Source organism: Ambystoma mexicanum, chromosome 5p, assembly GCF_040938575.1.
Source record: "Ambystoma mexicanum isolate Mex_15411 chromosome 5p, UKY_AmexF1_1, whole genome shotgun sequence".
In the NCBI taxonomy this organism is placed as follows: Eukaryota; Metazoa; Chordata; class Amphibia; order Caudata; family Ambystomatidae; genus Ambystoma; species Ambystoma mexicanum.
This window is the reverse complement of record NC_090930.1, coordinates 465,328,249-465,345,768: the sequence shown is the minus strand read 5'-3', so window position 1 is coordinate 465,345,768 and position 17,520 is coordinate 465,328,249.

Sequence of the window (17,520 nt, the reverse complement as noted above, 5' to 3'; positions counted from 1 at the left end):
GGGGGTGGTGGGAGACATGAGTGGGGGCCTGGTGGATGGTGCCCCTGGTGGCTGGGGGGTGGGGGTGCAGCGGGACATGAGTGGGGGCCTGGTGGTGCTGCCCCTGCACTGCTGGGGGGTGGGGGTGGTGGGAGACATGAGTGGGGGCCTGGTGGAGGGTGCCCCTGCACTGCTGGGGGGTGGGGGTGGTGGGAGACATGAGTGGGGGCCTGGTGGAGGCTGCCCCTGGTGGCTGAGGGGTTGGGGGGGTGGGAGACATGAGTGGGGGCCTGGTGGAGGGTGCCCCTGGATGCTGGGGGGTGGGGGTGCAGGGGGACATGAGTGGGGGCCTGGTGGTGCTGCCCCTGCACTGCTGGGGGGTGGGGGTGGTGGGAGACATGAGTGGGGGCCTGGTGGAGGGTGCCCCTGCACTGCTGGGGGGTGGGGGTGGTGGGAGACATGAGTGGGGGCCTGGTGGAGGGTGCCCCTGCACTGCTGGGGGGTGGGGGGGTGGGAGACATGAGTGGGGGCCTGGTGGAGGGTGCCCCTGGATGCTGGGGGGTGGGGGTGCAGGGGGACATGAGTGGGGGCCTGGTGGTGCTGCCCCTGCACTGCTCGGGGGTGGGGGTGGTGGGAGACATGAGTGAGGGCCTGGTGGAGGCTGCCCCTGGTGGCTGGGGGGTGGGGGGGTGGGAGACATGAGTGGGGGCCTGGTGGAGGGTGCCCCTGCACTGCTGGGGGGTGGGGGTGGTGGTAGACATGAGTGGGGGCCTGGTGGAGGCTGACCCTGCACTGCTGGGGGGTGGGAGACATGAGTGAGGGCTTGGTGGGGGCTGCCCATGGTGGCTGGGGGGTGGGGGTGGTGGGAGACATGAGTGGGGGCCTGGTGGAGGGTGCCCCTGCACTGCTGGGGGATGGGGGTGGTGGGAGACATGAGTGGGGGCCTGGTGGAGGCTGCCCCTGGTGGCTGGGGGGTGGGGGGGTGGGAGACATGAGTGGGGGCCTGGTGGAGGGTGCCCCTGGATGCTGGGGGGTGGGGGTGCAGGGGGACATGAGTGGGGGCCTGGTGGTGCTGCCCCTGCACTGCTGGGGGGTGGGCGTGGTGGGAGACATGAGTGAGGGCCTGGTGGGGGCTGCCCATGGTGGCTGGGGGGTGGGGGTGGTGGGAGACATGAGTGGGGGCCTGGTGGAGGCTGACCCTGCACTGCTGGGGGGTGGGGGTGGTGGGAGACATGAGTGAGGGCCTGGTGGAGGCTGCCCCTGCACTGCTGGGGGGTGGGGGCGGTGGGAGACATGAGTGGGGGCCTGGTGGAGGCTGACCCTGCACTGCTGGGGGGTGGGGGTGGTGGGAGACATGAGTGAGGGCCTGGTGGGGGCTGCCCATGGTGGCTGGGGGGTGGGGGTGGTGGGAGACATGAGTGGGGGCCTGGTGGATGGTGCCCCTGGTGGCTGGGGGGTGGGGGTGCAGCGGGACATGAGTGGGGGCCTGGTGGTGCTGCCCCTGCACTGCTGGGGGGTGGGGGTGGTGGGAGACATGAGTGGGGGCCTGGTGGAGGGTGCCCCTGCACTGCTGGGGGGTGGGGGTGGTGGGAGACATGAGTGGGGGCCTGGTGGAGGCTGCCCCTGGTGGCTGAGGGGTTGGGGGGGTGGGAGACATGAGTGGGGGCCTGGTGGAGGGTGCCCCTGGATGCTGGGGGGTGGGGGTGCAGGGGGACATGAGTGGGGGCCTGGTGGTGCTGCCCCTGCACTGCTGGGGGGTGGGGGTGGTGGGAGACATGAGTGGGGGCCTGGTGGAGGGTGCCCCTGCACTGCTGGGGGGTGGGGGTGGTGGGAGACATGAGTGGGGGCCTGGTGGAGGGTGCCCCTGCACTGCTGGGGGGTGGGGGGGTGGGAGACATGAGTGGGGGCCTGGTGGAGGGTGCCCCTGGATGCTGGGGGGTGGGGGTGCAGGGGGACATGAGTGGGGGCCTGGTGGTGCTGCCCCTGCACTGCTCGGGGGTGGGGGTGGTGGGAGACATGAGTGAGGGCCTGGTGGAGGCTGCCCCTGGTGGCTGGGGGGTGGGGGGGTGGGAGACATGAGTGGGGGCCTGGTGGAGGGTGCCCCTGCACTGCTGGGGGGTGGGGGTGGTGGTAGACATGAGTGGGGGCCTGGTGGAGGCTGACCCTGCACTGCTGGGGGGTGGGAGACATGAGTGAGGGCTTGGTGGGGGCTGCCCATGGTGGCTGGGGGGTGGGGGTGGTGGGAGACATGAGTGGGGGCCTGGTGGAGGGTGCCCCTGCACTGCTGGGGGATGGGGGTGGTGGGAGACATGAGTGGGGGCCTGGTGGAGGCTGCCCCTGGTGGCTGGGGGGTGGGGGGGTGGGAGACATGAGTGGGGGCCTGGTGGAGGGTGCCCCTGGATGCTGGGGGGTGGGGGTGCAGGGGGACATGAGTGGGGGCCTGGTGGTGCTGCCCCTGCACTGCTTGGGGGTGGGGGTGGTGGGAGACATGAGTGGGGGCCTGGTGGAGGCTCCCCCTGGTGGCTGGGGGGTGGGGGGGTGGGAGACATGAGTGGGGGCCTGGTGGAGGGTGCCCCTGGATGCTGGGGGGTGGGGGTGCAGGGGGACATGAGTGGGGGCCTGGTGGTGCTGCCCCTGCACTGCTGGGGGGTGGGGGTGGTGGGAGACATGAGTGAGGGCCTGGTGGAGGCTGCCCCTGGTGGCTGGGGGGTGGTGGGGGGGGGAGACATGAGTGGGGGCCTGGTGGAGGGTGCCCCTGGATGCTGGGGGGTGGGGGTGCAGGGGGACATGAGTGGGGGCCTGGTGGTGCTGCCCCTGCACTGCTGGGGGGTGGGGGTGGTGGGAGACATGAGTGAGGGCCTGGTGGGGGCTGCCCATGGTGGCTGGGGGGTGGGGGTGGTGGGAGACATGAGTGGGGGCCTGGTGGAGGCTGACCCTGCACTGCTGGGGGGTGGGGGGGGTGGGAGACATGAGTGAGGGCCTGGTGGGGGCTGCCCATGGTGGCTGGGGGGTGGGGGTGGTGGGAGACATGAGTGGGGGCCTGGTGGAGGGTGCCCCTGCACTGCTGGGGGGTGGGGGTGGTGGGAGACATGAGTGGGGGCCTGGTGGAGGCTGCCCCTGGTGGCTGGGGGGTGGGGGGGTGGGAGACATGAGTGGGGGCCTGGTGGTGCTGCCCCTGCACTGCTGGGGGGTGGGGGTGGTGGGAGACATGAGTGAGGGCCTGGTGGAGGCTGCCCCTGGTGGCTGGGGGGTGGGGGGGGTGGGAGACATGAGTGGGGGCCTGGTGGAGGGTGCCCCTGGATGCTGGGGGGTGGGGGTGCAGGGGGACATGAGTGGGGGCCTGGTGGTGCTGCCCCTGCACTGCTGGGGGGTGGGGGTGGTGGGAGACATGAGTGAGGGCCTGGTGGGGGCTGCCCATGGTGGCTGGGGGGTGGGGGTGGTGGGAGACATGAGTGGGGGCCTGGTGGAGGCTGACCCTGCACTGCTGGGGGGTGGGGGGGTGGGAGACATGAGTGAGGGCCTGGTGGGGGCTGCCCATGGTGGCTGGGGGGTGGGGGTGGTGGGAGACATGAGTGGGGGCCTGGTGGAGGGTGCCCCTGCACTGCTGGGGGGTGGGGGTGGTGGGAGACATGAGTGGGGGCCTGGTGGAGGCTGCCCCTGGTGGCTGGGGGGTGGGGGGGTGGGAGACATGAGTGGGGGCCTGGTGGAGGCTGCCCCTGGTGGCTGGGGGGTGGGGGTGCAGGGGTACATGAGTTGGACATGGGTGGGGGCCTGCTGGCAGGTGCCCCACGGTGCAGGGGGTGGGGGTGGTGGGAGACATGAGTGGGGGCCTGGTGGGGGATGCCCCTGCACTGCTGGGGGGTGGGGGTGGTGGGAGACATGCATTGTTGATCAGTAGTGCAAGGTGACATGTGGGTTGGCTGGGGGGCATGCCCATGGTGGATGGCCTGCCTGCGGGACATGAGCAGGGGTGCAGGGTAGTCCCCCGTGGTGTGGGCTGCTTGCAGGGGCCGTGGAGGTTGTGGAGCGTACACCTGGGAGGACCCACATGGCCAATTCACATGTAGTACTCCCCAGAACCCCTGAAATACACATTCCCTGCTGAAATCGCGTGTGCAACTTCCCGCGCACCCCTGAAATACACGTACCCTGCTTGCACTGGGACAATCGCGTGTGGAACTTCCCGCGCACCCCTGAAATACACGTACCCTGCTCGCACTGGGACAATCGCGTGTGGAACTTCCCGCGCACCCCTGAAATACACGTACCCTGCTCGCACTGGGACAATCGCGTGTGGAACTTCCCGCGCACCCCTGAAATACACGTACCCTGATGGAATCGCGTGTGGAACTTCCCACGCACCCATGGAATACACGTACCCTGCTCGCACTGGCCCATTCGCGTGTGGAACTTCCCGCGCACCCCTGAAATGCACGTAGCCTGCTGAAATCGCGTGTGGAACTTCCCGCGCACCCCTGCAATACACGTACCCTGCTGAAATCGCGTGTGGAACTTCCCGCGCACCCCTGAAATACACGTACCCTGCTGGAATCGCGTGTGGAACTTCCCGTGCACCCCTGAAATACACGTACCCTTCTTGCACGGGGCCAGTCGCGTGTGGAACTTCCCGCGCACCACTGCAATACACGTTCCCCGCTTGGCATTTGCTGTTTGCCAGCCCGCTGAACTGGTCCAGGGTTAGCGCAGCCCTTTGCGATGATTTAGCGATTTTGATGGCTTTTCCTTGCGCGAGGGCGTTCTTGGGGGCGTTACTGGCGCTGCTGCAGGGTCGCTGAGATTCTCTGCGCCACGGCTGGTTTGGAAGCCTGTAATCCATGAATACGCTGTGCGCGGAAATCGGTTTTAGCGCACGTGCCTGGCGCAGTCATTCGCACGCGGACACTCTGCGCCAGCCGCTTGCGACACTTTTCTGCGAAATTCTATGAATTACCCTCTGAGTGCCTTTAGCCACAAACACATATGCCCTCACCATAGTTACATACACAGGTGCAATTATTGGAAGACACCCTGTGGTTCAATGCAAAATGAAAGATGCTAAAACAGTATTCCATCACACAATGTTTGAAACAGGCAGGCATCCGATGTGTCGACTGAGGTTGAAAACAACCAGCACCACACTCTGATCCACTGTGAATTAGATCCAGTTACCGCATTGATGTTTTCACCAATCTCCTCTACATTATCCACCCCTCTGTCTAGCAAATAGCTTTTGCCATTCTGTCAATCTTTCAATGCATACATAAACATAAAAATGCTAGATAAAAAACAAAATAACATTAAACCACTATTTTTATGAAGTTAGGTGGTATGCAAACTGCTTTTGCTTTTGCAATTTGAGATTTTCTACTGTTACCATGTCGCTAAACCCAATGGCCCTCATTCTGAGTTTGGCAGTAAATCAGTGGTAATTCTGTCAAATTACCACCAAAATCACTTACTGCTACTGCCACTTGGTCAGTGGGTTTACCATGGAATTACAGTTGGTGGTAGGTCAGTGTTTTATTATCCATTTTGTAGTCTGTAGGACTCCATTGGGTTTTTGGCAGAATTACCGTTAGCAGCAATTCTGCAGATTTGTTGCTTTAAAGTGGAGGATTTACCTGCAGCTTGATACTGGAGGTGAATCCTCCACTTCAACTCCAAACTTGAGATTCTTTATTATTATTTATTATTCGGGTATTTATTGAGCATGGACGCAGCTTCGGGAAGCAATGGAGCACTTTACAATCACAGGCAGAAGAACACAGTGAGAGAAGCAGAGACAAAAGGAGCAGTGAGCTATCAGGGGAGGGTGAGGGTTGGCAATTGGCAGCAAAAGGGATTTACAAGAAACCGGGGGGTGGAGACAGTGGGGAGCAGATCACTGATACTCAGGTAGGGTGGGGAGTGCAGGGTGTGTGGACCTAGGTGTTAAGGAGGGGCCATTACTTGAAGAGGAACGTCTTGAGCTCTTTCCTGAACTGTATTAGTGATGGGGCAAGCCTGTTGTTGATGGGAAGGAGGTTCCAGAGTCTTGAAGCATAGACAGAGAAGGCCTGGCTTCTAGTGCTTTCCTTCATGTACTGTCATAAGTTAAGTCTGCACATTTCCTTACTTCTTTCTGGTGGATCACAGGCCTCCGGAGATGCTGAGATTCTCAGGGGTAGCTTGGGGACTTCAGAATGAAAGCCTTGTAGGTGATGCAACAGAATTTAAAGATGAAACAGACTTGAAGTGGGAGTTAGTTCAGTTCGATGAGGGTCAGGATGATGTGGTCGACTTTGCAGAAGTCTTTTAATGAGTCTTGCTGCAGCATGCAGGACTCATTTCAGGGGGTCCAGGGTAGTCACCAGAAGGCCTTCCCAAAGGGCATTGCCACCATCCAGGTGGGAGAGGACCAAGGCTTGAACATCATATTTGAAGTTATTTTCTGGGATGAAGGGCTTGATTTTCCACAGGAGGGAAAGTAGGTACCAGGCCATTTGTGTCTTCCTTGCTATGTGCTGTTTGAAACGTGAGGTGTCTGTCGATGTTGAACCCAAGGAACTTGGTACAGGGGGCTAGCTGGGGTGTGAAACCCTCGAGGTTCATAACAGAGAGCCAGTTCTGGCTGTCAGGGTGTTCAGTGTTGTTGGGCAGCAGTAGGAATTCATTCTTAAAGGGGTTTAGTTCAGGTTAGCACTGGACATCCAGGACTGGATCAATGTGAGGCAGGACTCAACCCTGTGGATGTCTTCGATGGAGGATATCTTGAGGTGGATCTGCGTGTCATCTGCATATTGGTGAATGTAGATGTTGGTGATAGGAGTGTTCTGAGCATTCCATGTAAAGATTGGAGGTCACAGGAGACAGGATGGATCCTTGCGGGACACCAGAGGTGAAGGGTAGAGTTGGTGATCTGGAAGAATCCATTTGTATGAACTGTTGGTGATTCGCAGGGTAGGATTTGAACCAGCTGAGCACGATCTCGCTGATCCCCATCTGGGTGATATAGATTGTCGGTGAGTGTCTGGTGGTCGACTGTGTCAAAAGCTGCTGAGAGGTCAAAGAGAACTATGAGGCAAGGATGGCCATCATTGAGGATGTTAAGGGCATCGTCAATCACCTTGATATTAGCCATTTCTGTGCTGCATCTGGGTCTGAAGACAAATTTGTAGGACTGAAGGAGTTTATTAGCTTCAATGTGTTGGAGGAGTTGTGTGGCTACTGCTTTCTCAACGATCTTACCTAAGAAAGCAAGATGGGTAATGGGGTGGTAGTTGCTGAGATCATCAGCATCCAGTGTTGGTTTCTTAAGAAGCAGAAGGGTTTGTCCGGTCTTGAGGGTCTTGAGTTAGGGAGCGGTTATTGATTGTCAGGTAAGGGAGCAGTGCTTCAATTGGAAGTGTCTTGAGTAAGGAGGCAAGGAGGATGTCGTCCGCGTAAGATGTGGCCTTGAGGGATGCTAGGGTGGCAGTGAGGTCTTCCATATTTACTGTCTTGAAAGTTGTCCAGGTAGTTCTGGTTTTGCGAGATGGGATGTTTTGCCTACTCGTAGTTGTGGTGTTGGTGTCTATGTGTTGGTGGATCATGTTGGTCTTGTTGATGAAGAAAGAGTTGATGGCAGTGGATTATTTGATGGTGTGTGCTACGGGTGGGTCGGGAGGACGTTTGATGCAGTGCTTGATGGCTTTGAAGAGGGCTCTGCTTTCATTGTTGGCCTTGGCTATGGTGTTTTGGTAGTAGTTGGCCTTGGCAGTGTTGATCAGCCACCTGCATGTAGAACGGAATTCCTTCAGCAGAGCCAAGTCAGATGCGCTGCAGGATTTTTGCCAATTCTTCTCTTGTTTTTTGATGGTTTGTTTGTTGAGGTTCAGTTCTTGGGTGTACCACGGTGCTGAAGGTTTAGGCTTGAGAGTGCACCATTTCACTAGGGCATGAAGGTTGATGTTGTTTGTGAGGGTGATGTTGAGTTCTTGGAGAAGCAAGTTGCAGTCCTGGTTTGTCAGAGCTACATCAGCCCATGTGAGTTGGAGTTTGGTGAAGTCTTCTGTGAGAGCCTCCACTGGGAAGTTCTTGAAGGATCTGATGGCTTGATTGCTTGGTTTCCAATGGGTTTGCTTGAGAGGTGTGTTGTGACTAATCTCAAAGGGGATTGCAAGATGATTTGACCAGTCAAGTGGAATAGGAAAGCTATGATGAAGGGTGGGCAGTGTGGTTGATTTGGTTGCTGGGTTGCCAGGGATGTTGAAGTCACTGAGGAAGATGCTGTTGGCAAGTGTGAGAGACATGGTGGTGACGAAGTCTATGAAGACTTCGATGAAGGATGTGTTGGGCTCGGGTGGTCTGTAGATGAGATGAAAAGTGACTGTGTCCATTGGGGAGAGTGGTAAGTGGCAGGATAGGTTTTCAAAAGCGCCAAATGGTAGCAACGTTCAGTTGGGTGCATGGCCATGATGCCTTGTGAATGATGTGAATGATGGTGAAACCTTCACCGATCTTGTTTGGAAAGGATTGTTGTAGAATTCTGTAGCCGTTGGCGGTAAGGACATCTAGGATGTGAGTGCAGGTGATTGTCATCCAGGTCTCAGTAATGTCGATGACATACAAGTCATGTGTGGTGATGAGGTCAGTGATGTCATGGTTGATTGCTGAGAGGACATTGGCAAGCATCAATTTTCGTGTAATGGCGGAGGATGGAGTGTTGATGGGGTGTATGGTCACATGGGTGAGGTTGCTGCAATGCAGTGCCATGATGTCGCCGGTGAGCAGTGTGGTTGTGATGAGTGATGATGGTAGGAATGGGCTGCTGGGAGAGAGGAGTGAAACAAATAAGGAGCTTACATGATGTTAAGAGAGGCAGGGGTTCTGTATGTGGGTAATTCCGTTACTGCCAAAAAACAGAATCACTGCTTCATATGAACATTTTCTTTTACTGGATTTCCCATCCATTTTGGCATCAATATATTGCTAATCCTATCCCTTAGATCAAGACTCTGGCTTCTGTCACCCAGCTCTGCTCCGCCAACTCCCTCGATCCCCTCCATGTTGAGGATGGTGCTCGCCTTCTCCTCCCACGGGTTGAGGGCAAGGGGTTCTGTGCTGCTGCCTCCTGTGGCCATGGCTTCCTGCCTGTCTTGGGAGAGGAGGTCCTTCACTCTGACCTGAAGGTTATTCCACGTTTACAGCAGTCCTACACATCCCGGGGGACCATGCCTATGGCTGTCACCTTCTGGCTTATTGCAGCCAGATTGCAGTCTTAATCAGTGAGGATTAGTAGCTCCCCCTCACTGAAATTTGGCTTCTGAAGCCGGTGTGCAGGCACCTTCTCCCTGGTCGTCTGTTGTGACATGTTTCCAGTGACATTTGGGTCCGGATGCCTGCAGGAAGTGGGGTATTTAGGGTGGATTCTGTTTTTCAAGATAGCCACCCCGCTGCTTCCTTTTCCGGCGATTACACTATTTCCTCCAGTGCTAATTGCACCAGCGCTATTAATGCAGATTGGCCAGCGGTAATGGTAATTCCACTGGGTTTTGGTGGATTTACAGCCAGAGTGCCCTGTTTCGGCACTAATTCTGCTGGGCGAAATTATCATTACTGCCGGGATGGTGTACCCATTCAAAACACGTTTTGACCCTGTGCTAATTCCGCTGCATGCCACAGAGGTAACAATAATTCTGCTAAGTGGAATTATTGCCAGGATATCGTCTAAAGCGTGATGAGGACCTGTCTTTTTAATATTTATATATCTCATATTGACAACGGTCTGGAATCTACTGCATTATCATCTCCTCGATTTGGCGATCTCCACCTATTGTGGTTAGAATATGCACACAACGTAGTTGTAATGTTGAACAGTTACACGAAAGCCAATGACTTAAGAATCAATAAAGCTAAAACAAAAGTACTGAGATTTGTCACCACGTGACGGAGGTCCAGTTTCAAGTGGTGCTTAGAGGGTGTGCCCCTAGAATAAGTGTCACACTTTACTTATCTGGGGTATTCCTTTGTTGATAGTAAGAGCAAGGCAACACTGATGTGTGTGTTACACTCTAAAGCTGACAGATTGATACCTAAAATGACCAATAAATGGGGTATATTTTGAATCTGACCGATTATTAAATACTATAATGGCAATGCCATACCAAAAATCATTTAGGGAATGAAACTATCCCCACTTTTAATTTTAACAATCTAGGATTTATTGAGGCACAAATGTGGAGGATAGTGTTGCATCTTCCTACATGTGTTCCCATAGCAGTGATCTGCCTTGATCAGGGGTTGCTCTCCCTAAAGGCCAGAGCACAGTAGAATCTGCCAGTTAAGTATAGCAAATTGTTATCCCCCCCAAATAACTCACTGTATGCAGACCTACACGAGTGCTACAGGGGTCACAACTGGGACCTTTATGGCAGATGGATGGAAAAGTGTAATCAGACTTTACAAGAACTGGAGTGCAGTAAAGAAACACTGGCGCTGACGGTCGCTGGCCCCACATCTTGTCAAAGAAAATGGCTGTGGTATGGGACATAGACTGGATACATACCAAGAATGACGTGCCTAGGTGCAAGCTGCACACTGATGAGGCCCAGGAGCATAAATAAAGAGGCATTTTGCCACATTACCTTAGCAGGTTCTCAGCTGCTAAGTAGACACAACCATTTTTGAGAATATGTTTGAATTTACTACCTACCAAAGAAATATTACACATTAGGGGTGAAATAGAACATCCATCTCCATACTGTAGCTTTTGTGACTCAGAAGCAATCCAAACCTTGAAACATCTTCACGTCGTATTATGACCTGTTCTTCTCAGCCCTAGAACTAACTACTTTGGTACATTTGTTCACAATGTTGCCGGTTGTGGAAACAGCTATGGCTACATTTGTTCCCAGGGATGTACACCCCTCTAACTCTGGCTATGCTTTGCTTTCTGAAGCATCTGAAATGTGTTGAGTAAGGAGAAATCGGGGCTCCTTAATGACTGCAAGATGGTATCGTTCTATGCATATATGGCACGTTTGTATCTATACGAAGGGCATTTAAATTTCACTTTGAAAATTATCCTTCTTATCTTCTTCATCTAAATTGCCCTTCTTTTTTTTTAAACAAACCTGTTAAAGAAAAAAAAAGGCCACAGTGAAAGGGTAAACTAATGCACTGGCAAAGCCAGGGAGTTGTTCTGCATTTTACATATAGGCACACATTTGTAGTGGCCCATAAAGCTTGGGTCCAGCTCAAAGAACATACAAGCTGAAAGACCGGTCATCATGTGACTCTCACTATGTGAGCTATTAGCTTCTGATTAAACACTACCAACATTTGAATTGGCAGTTAAGGCATGGAAGCTGACACTTGCATAGGCTGCTACAAAGGTCCATAAAATGCATGTAATCTCTGTAACATCCAGCTTCCAGCCTGGCATCACCACTAATGTTAAAACACAAAATGTTTTCAAATCTGAACTCCAGCCAAGGTATAATCAACACCAAGTGTATTTATCGCCAGGGTAAAAATCTGGCACAGCCTTCACATCCCCAGATTCCCGCTTGGGGCTCTCATTCTGCTTCAGCCCTCCGTGTTTTAGGGTCTACTTTGGCAAATAGATGATCACTGCACTCTTTTAGAAAGGGTGCTATGTAAACAAAGGATCTCAGCCAAAAACAAGCAGGTCGCAAGGGACCAGAGAAAACACTGCTTATGAAAAAAAGCCAGCAGAATCAAATGAAAGACTATTATCCGCAGTCATGCTCACCTTTCTGCAACTCGTACCGTAGCCACCTTGGGGGAGGACCGATCCTTGACCAATAACACAAGTGTGCAGTAGCACCTGGAGAGTATCAAGTGCTGGATAGGATTACCACAATAACTGATTTCACAACCAAATAACCGGATAGACTAAAAAAATATGGCAAAGTACTACTTTATTATTAGTTCAATAAAGTAGGGAAATCTGGCAAGCATAACAAATCGCAGCTCTCACACTCTCGAATACATTTCAGTTACATAAAGGCTTTATACCTCAATATACGTCAGCTATGATGTCATACTACGTGGCAAATAGTAAAACCTATTGGGAGGAGGGATAGGTTAAGGGAACATATATACCTATAGCTTATTTAGGTGTTAGTAACATCATTGGCTGCCCCTTATCAAGTAGGCATGCCTGGAACAATCTCTAACTATGTAAAATATAGATAATAGTAGAATAACAGCAGCACATTGGCTACTGCAACAGTGCATAGGCCTTCATCACATAGGACATCCTGATTGGCTGGCACCCGCTTCCAACCTTGGACATTCGGCTCGTTAGCGGCACGTAAGCAAAATGAAACCCAGGTGCGGAGAACAATGTCAGACAACTGCCGACTTGGCCAATTAGCCTATCATCTCTCATCAGTTAGGCCTAAACCAAGGCCTCCTCTTTGTAGTTGACCTTGCTGACTGTTCTCTTCCTCAGAGCTTTAAAGGGAGTGAAGGTACATCGTTATCTTCATTTGGAGCGTTATGAATAGGCCTTGTTTTCTGATCTTGCAGCACATGTGAAGAGACCATCATTTTTCCATCTTATCCTCCTATTTAGTTTTATTTTATTCAACTGGGTATTATTACTCTCCATGACCCCTGGAGACTTGGTTGCTCCATCGTGCATATCCTTTCTGCATCTTTAATTGTCCAATACTTGGCACTCGCAAATGTTTACCCTTTGCTTAATCTAAGCGAAATATGTTCTACGTACATGGCTTATCCTCTTTGACTCCTTTTGTGCTTTGCAGTTGCTTCTCACTGTGGCATCCTTGATCCTAAGCCAAACAAATATTCTTTGTTCTTGCACAAATTTGTATTCCAGTGCCTGTCAGCTCTGCAGCCTTGGTCTCTCTCCTTGGGTTGTTTAGCTTACTATTATACAGAGACGATGTCCATTTTGTCATCATGGCTGCTTTACTCATGTTATACTGCAGCAAGCTTCTATATATCTCATCTACCTTGCGTTTCTGCGTATATACAACTACTGCATCTCTTCTCACTTATCATCTCACTTTATATGATTTCTTCATATGCACATTTTCATTTACTTTGTTACTTTAGTCACATCTTAATTTTTTAAGCATTTGAATATATTTTCGGTTCTCCATTGTATCTTCTCTTCATGACCTCACTTTACACCTGTCAGACTTTACTTATCGTTCTTCTATGTCCTATGGTGTCTGCAGACTTCCTTCTACCACTTCAGTTCGAGGGTACATTTCAGTACGGTTGTCTGAGTGCATAACGTCTTTCATATCTTTGATGCGGTCTTGGCATGATACTATGTGTCATGAACAGTGCTTTTTTGCTGCTCTTCCAATATGACGGAGGGTAGGGGGTGGTCTCCTTGAGTGACGTGTACATCTGCTTCTCTACCCAAGCAAATACCTCTACATCCCCTAACACAAATTTGGACTTGTCAGGAAAACAATAAACCAGTAATAAAAAGTGAAATACACAGGGCATTGTGGCAGAGTAACAAATTTAGGTTTTCGGTTCTAGATTACAACATACTATACCGAGTGCATAAATGCAGCATTGCAATAAAATAACAACCCAAGGCACGGCATGCTCATTCAAATGCAGAAATGTCACCTACACTATTATATACTACCACTTCATGCCAAAACATACACATTTTCTTTGTTTAGATGTTATTTTATGTTAAAGGTTCTTATACCACGCACTGTTGCCACCTGCATGGTTTTCTGGTGCTCTGGCAGATCTGTAAAGCAAGGGAGAAGGTGCATAACTTGGTGGGACCGAGCGGGAGAAAAGAGCAAGAGAGCTGTGATGTGCTGTTGGCAGTTTCAGTTTGGTTGACACCGTTCGCTTAGCGTAGGTATGTTTTTTGGTTGGTAGCTGCCATATGCTGTTGGGCAAGGCTATGTGTGGTTTGTTTCATTGTTGTGGTGTTGTGAAGCACGTGCACTTGGTTGTGCTGTACAGCTATGGTTGTGTTTAGCTCAGAGTTTGAGAAGGTGTATGCAGATGGGTGAGTTTTTAGTAGGTTTAGTTGGTGGCATTACCCTTTCCCACCCTCGCTGTTGTGACTAACTGTGGCCCATATCCCTTCCCCTGTCTTACATTCTGCTGTGCATCAGTTACCAGCCCCACAGGTTCCTTCAAGGGTGGTGCGATATATTTCTCCCTAACACAGATGGTCCAAATGAGCTGCATTGGAATCTATGGAGTCAAAGACAGATCCAGCATTTCTGTGAAAAATAATTGGAGAAGTGATATATTTTATTTTTTATGACATTCACGGCATCCTTTACCTGCATTTTATTCAGAGTGAGAAATGGTCAGGTACATATTCAATTTTAGAAAAAAAAAAATTAACAAATCTTGTACTTCTGTTTCCATCAATACAGACATAACTCAAGGTACCACATATGTCATTTAATCTTCAGGAGCGTGGACAGTACCAGGTTGAAAACATTATGACAACCACAAGCTCCTTTGTGCACAAATTCTAAGGGACAAATGGCATATTTTGAACTGGGGAGCAAGTTCAATTTAGTGGTCCATGCAGTGGCCCAAGCACACAATGCAGCCACCCTAACTTGCTTTCAGAGTAAGTAAATTCAATACCAACCTCTCCCCCACCTAGACATTGGGCCTCATTACAACCCAGGCTTTAAGGGTTTAACGGCGCCGTCAGCGCCGTTAACACTTAACGCCTGATTATCATTTTAACGCCTGCTTTTAGCAGGTGTTAAAATGCAAGGAGCTAACCCTCCTTGGTGCTAATTACGGCACCGTAATTTACGGTGCCGTAATTAGCGCCTTCCCCACTCCCATTATGCCCTATGGGGCAAAAATGGGAATGGGGAAGGGTAAATGGGGAATGGGGATTTACCGCCCCACTCACCTTGGAACGGGGCTGTAAATCCGCTATCCACCATGGTGTAAACAGAGTTTACACCATGGTGGTAAAGTAGGGAACTTACCGCCTGGGTTGTAATGAGGCCCATTCTCATTTATGTATAGTTTGAATTATTGCCATTACTTTACTTTTACAACCTGAGAACAGGATGCACGATATTTCTGATATTTCTTGTGGTTCCATAGAAACCCATTTCCCATTGAACCACCCCCACAGACACCAAACATGGTAAAATGATGTCACCTGGACACTATACCTTGACACAGGAAAGCTTGGATTTGAGCTGAGGTCTCCTGGCGTCTCAATTTGCAATTTGACAGCAGGCTACATTTCCTCTGATACCATCTTTAGTTTTAAACCAATAAAAAGAGCTGGGACCTAAAGAATTAATTGCTAGACCAGAGCCAGAGTTGAGCTAAAGTGTTTGGCTTCAGTCTGAGAGCCAAACATGAGCTGCCACAGCAAAAGGCCCATATTAGGCCTCCTGCCTCAACACTCCACAACACAAAAGCCATACCCAGCACCCTCTCCACTTACACTCCACTACATAAGACTCTCACTTTGCACAGTGCTGCTCACAACACAAGACCCACACCTTTTTAGGGCGTAACACTATGTAACCATATTAGTGAAACTTTCCCTACAAAATAAAATTACCACTGGGTGACCCTAATTTGATAATTAAAGAAAACAAGGCACAATGAGGTGAAGTGATTTGCTCAGGATTGCATAATGTATAAAGTGTGGAATACGGGATTTGAACACAGTTTTTCAGGTTCCACTGTTTACAATTTGGACAGCAGAGGAGACTTCATTATCCCCTATTGCATCTTCAATATTAGAGCCAACAAAACGCCTTCTGCAAAGTCAGTATATACCTTTCACACTGCTCAATGAATCTTGCTTTCAAAGCATGAAGTCACATGATGAAGCACCCTGACAAAGTATGAGCCATCCTAAAGAAACATACATTCAAAAATCAAGTATTCATTATTTTTTCTGAAAGAATAAATCAGTTGAGCCAATCCCACAATCGGATGCAATGGCATGCAGGTTAGACACAGATCTCAGCAACAGTAACTCAATCTGCTGACCTACCTTTCCAGATGTGTACATCTGTCTCATTTACCCTATTTTCCTTGCACATCACTTTCCTGTGCCCTTTCTTTGCACCTCATCCTTGATGCCCCTTAACCACACCTCCCCTTAACTTTCAGACCTTTGTTCCCCTTTTGCTTCATCCCTTAACTCAATCCCCTCCTTTTCCTCACACCACCTCGCTCCTTTGCCTATATTGCTCAGTCACCAAGTCCCTGCCACTAAGCCCCTTCAATTGCCCATCACACCAAGAACATTGCTTGCCCATCAGCACCTTCCATTATCCGGGCTCATATGAAGATGGTATACCACTTTGATTGTGGCATTAGGGTCTGCAATAAACGTTACTGATAATTCCACCCTCAAACCAAAAAATGACGGAATTTGCACTGGAATCTTGTTCCACCCGTTCCACACAATCAGCATTACGGTTCTGCCAACACTGATAATGTGCCCGGTTTTGTGAGTTTTCATATAGAGCGCAGAGTTTCGATCCATGCTAGTTTCATGCAGCGAGATGAGAAACTTTGTGTGTTTTTTCCGGAACTGCGATAGTTTTGCGCATTGCCAGTAGAAATTTTGCACAGTTTTTTGATTCATGTTAGGTTCGTGGAGACAAGAGAAACTTTGTGCAGGTTTTTTTCAATCTTTACTAGTTTCACATTGCAGCATGAGGAACTTGGCAGGCTTGTTTGATCCCCACTAGGTTTGTGCAGCGGTACCAGAATCTTTGCGCTGATTTTTTTAGTTTGATCCATACTAGGTTTGCGCAGCAGCATGAGAAACGTTGTGCAGCTCTTTACAATTTGTGCTAGGTTTAAGCAGCGGCACGAGAAACTTTGGCCCGCTCTTTTTGATTCGTGCTGGGTTAGTGCAACAGCATGATAAACGTCACACAGCTCTTTTCGAGACACGGGGGTACAGCATGGCGTAATGCGGCAAAGCAGGCATCTGACAGATTTGGCTTCTGCGGCTGGCGTAATGGAATCAAACTTTTTTGTACAGCCCAAGTGTGCATTGGAGCAAAGCAGAGCTAAAGATGCCGAGTGGATTCGGCTGTCATTGTAAATTGCACTTTCCTAGAAAGTCGGCTGCGTGACTTTGTCATGTGACTATATATCTATATAAGCGTATATGTATGTGATTTGTATGTGTGTCTTTTGTTGTTCACATAAGAGTATTTTGGATGAGACAATGAAAAACTGTCACAGGCTCATTTTGCAGTCTACTAATAATTAATGTATGATTTTATTTTACATCTGTGTGTGCGTCTTAAAGTCAGTAGTAGAAGCAATCCCACACTAATTACAATAGCCACCATAGAGTAACATCCATTGTTGCTATTTAGGGTGCTATTGCACTCTTTTTGTAATGAAGTCCCCAGTGATCAAGAAATTAACCAGAACATGTTGCCTTACAAGATGAAACAACATCTAAGAAGATGCCCCCTTTCTTGATAGGCCGCTGGGGATCATAATAGACCAATGGTGCATGGGCAACAATGGTGCCAACATTACCATCCAAGGTCACAGAATCGGTTATTCAAA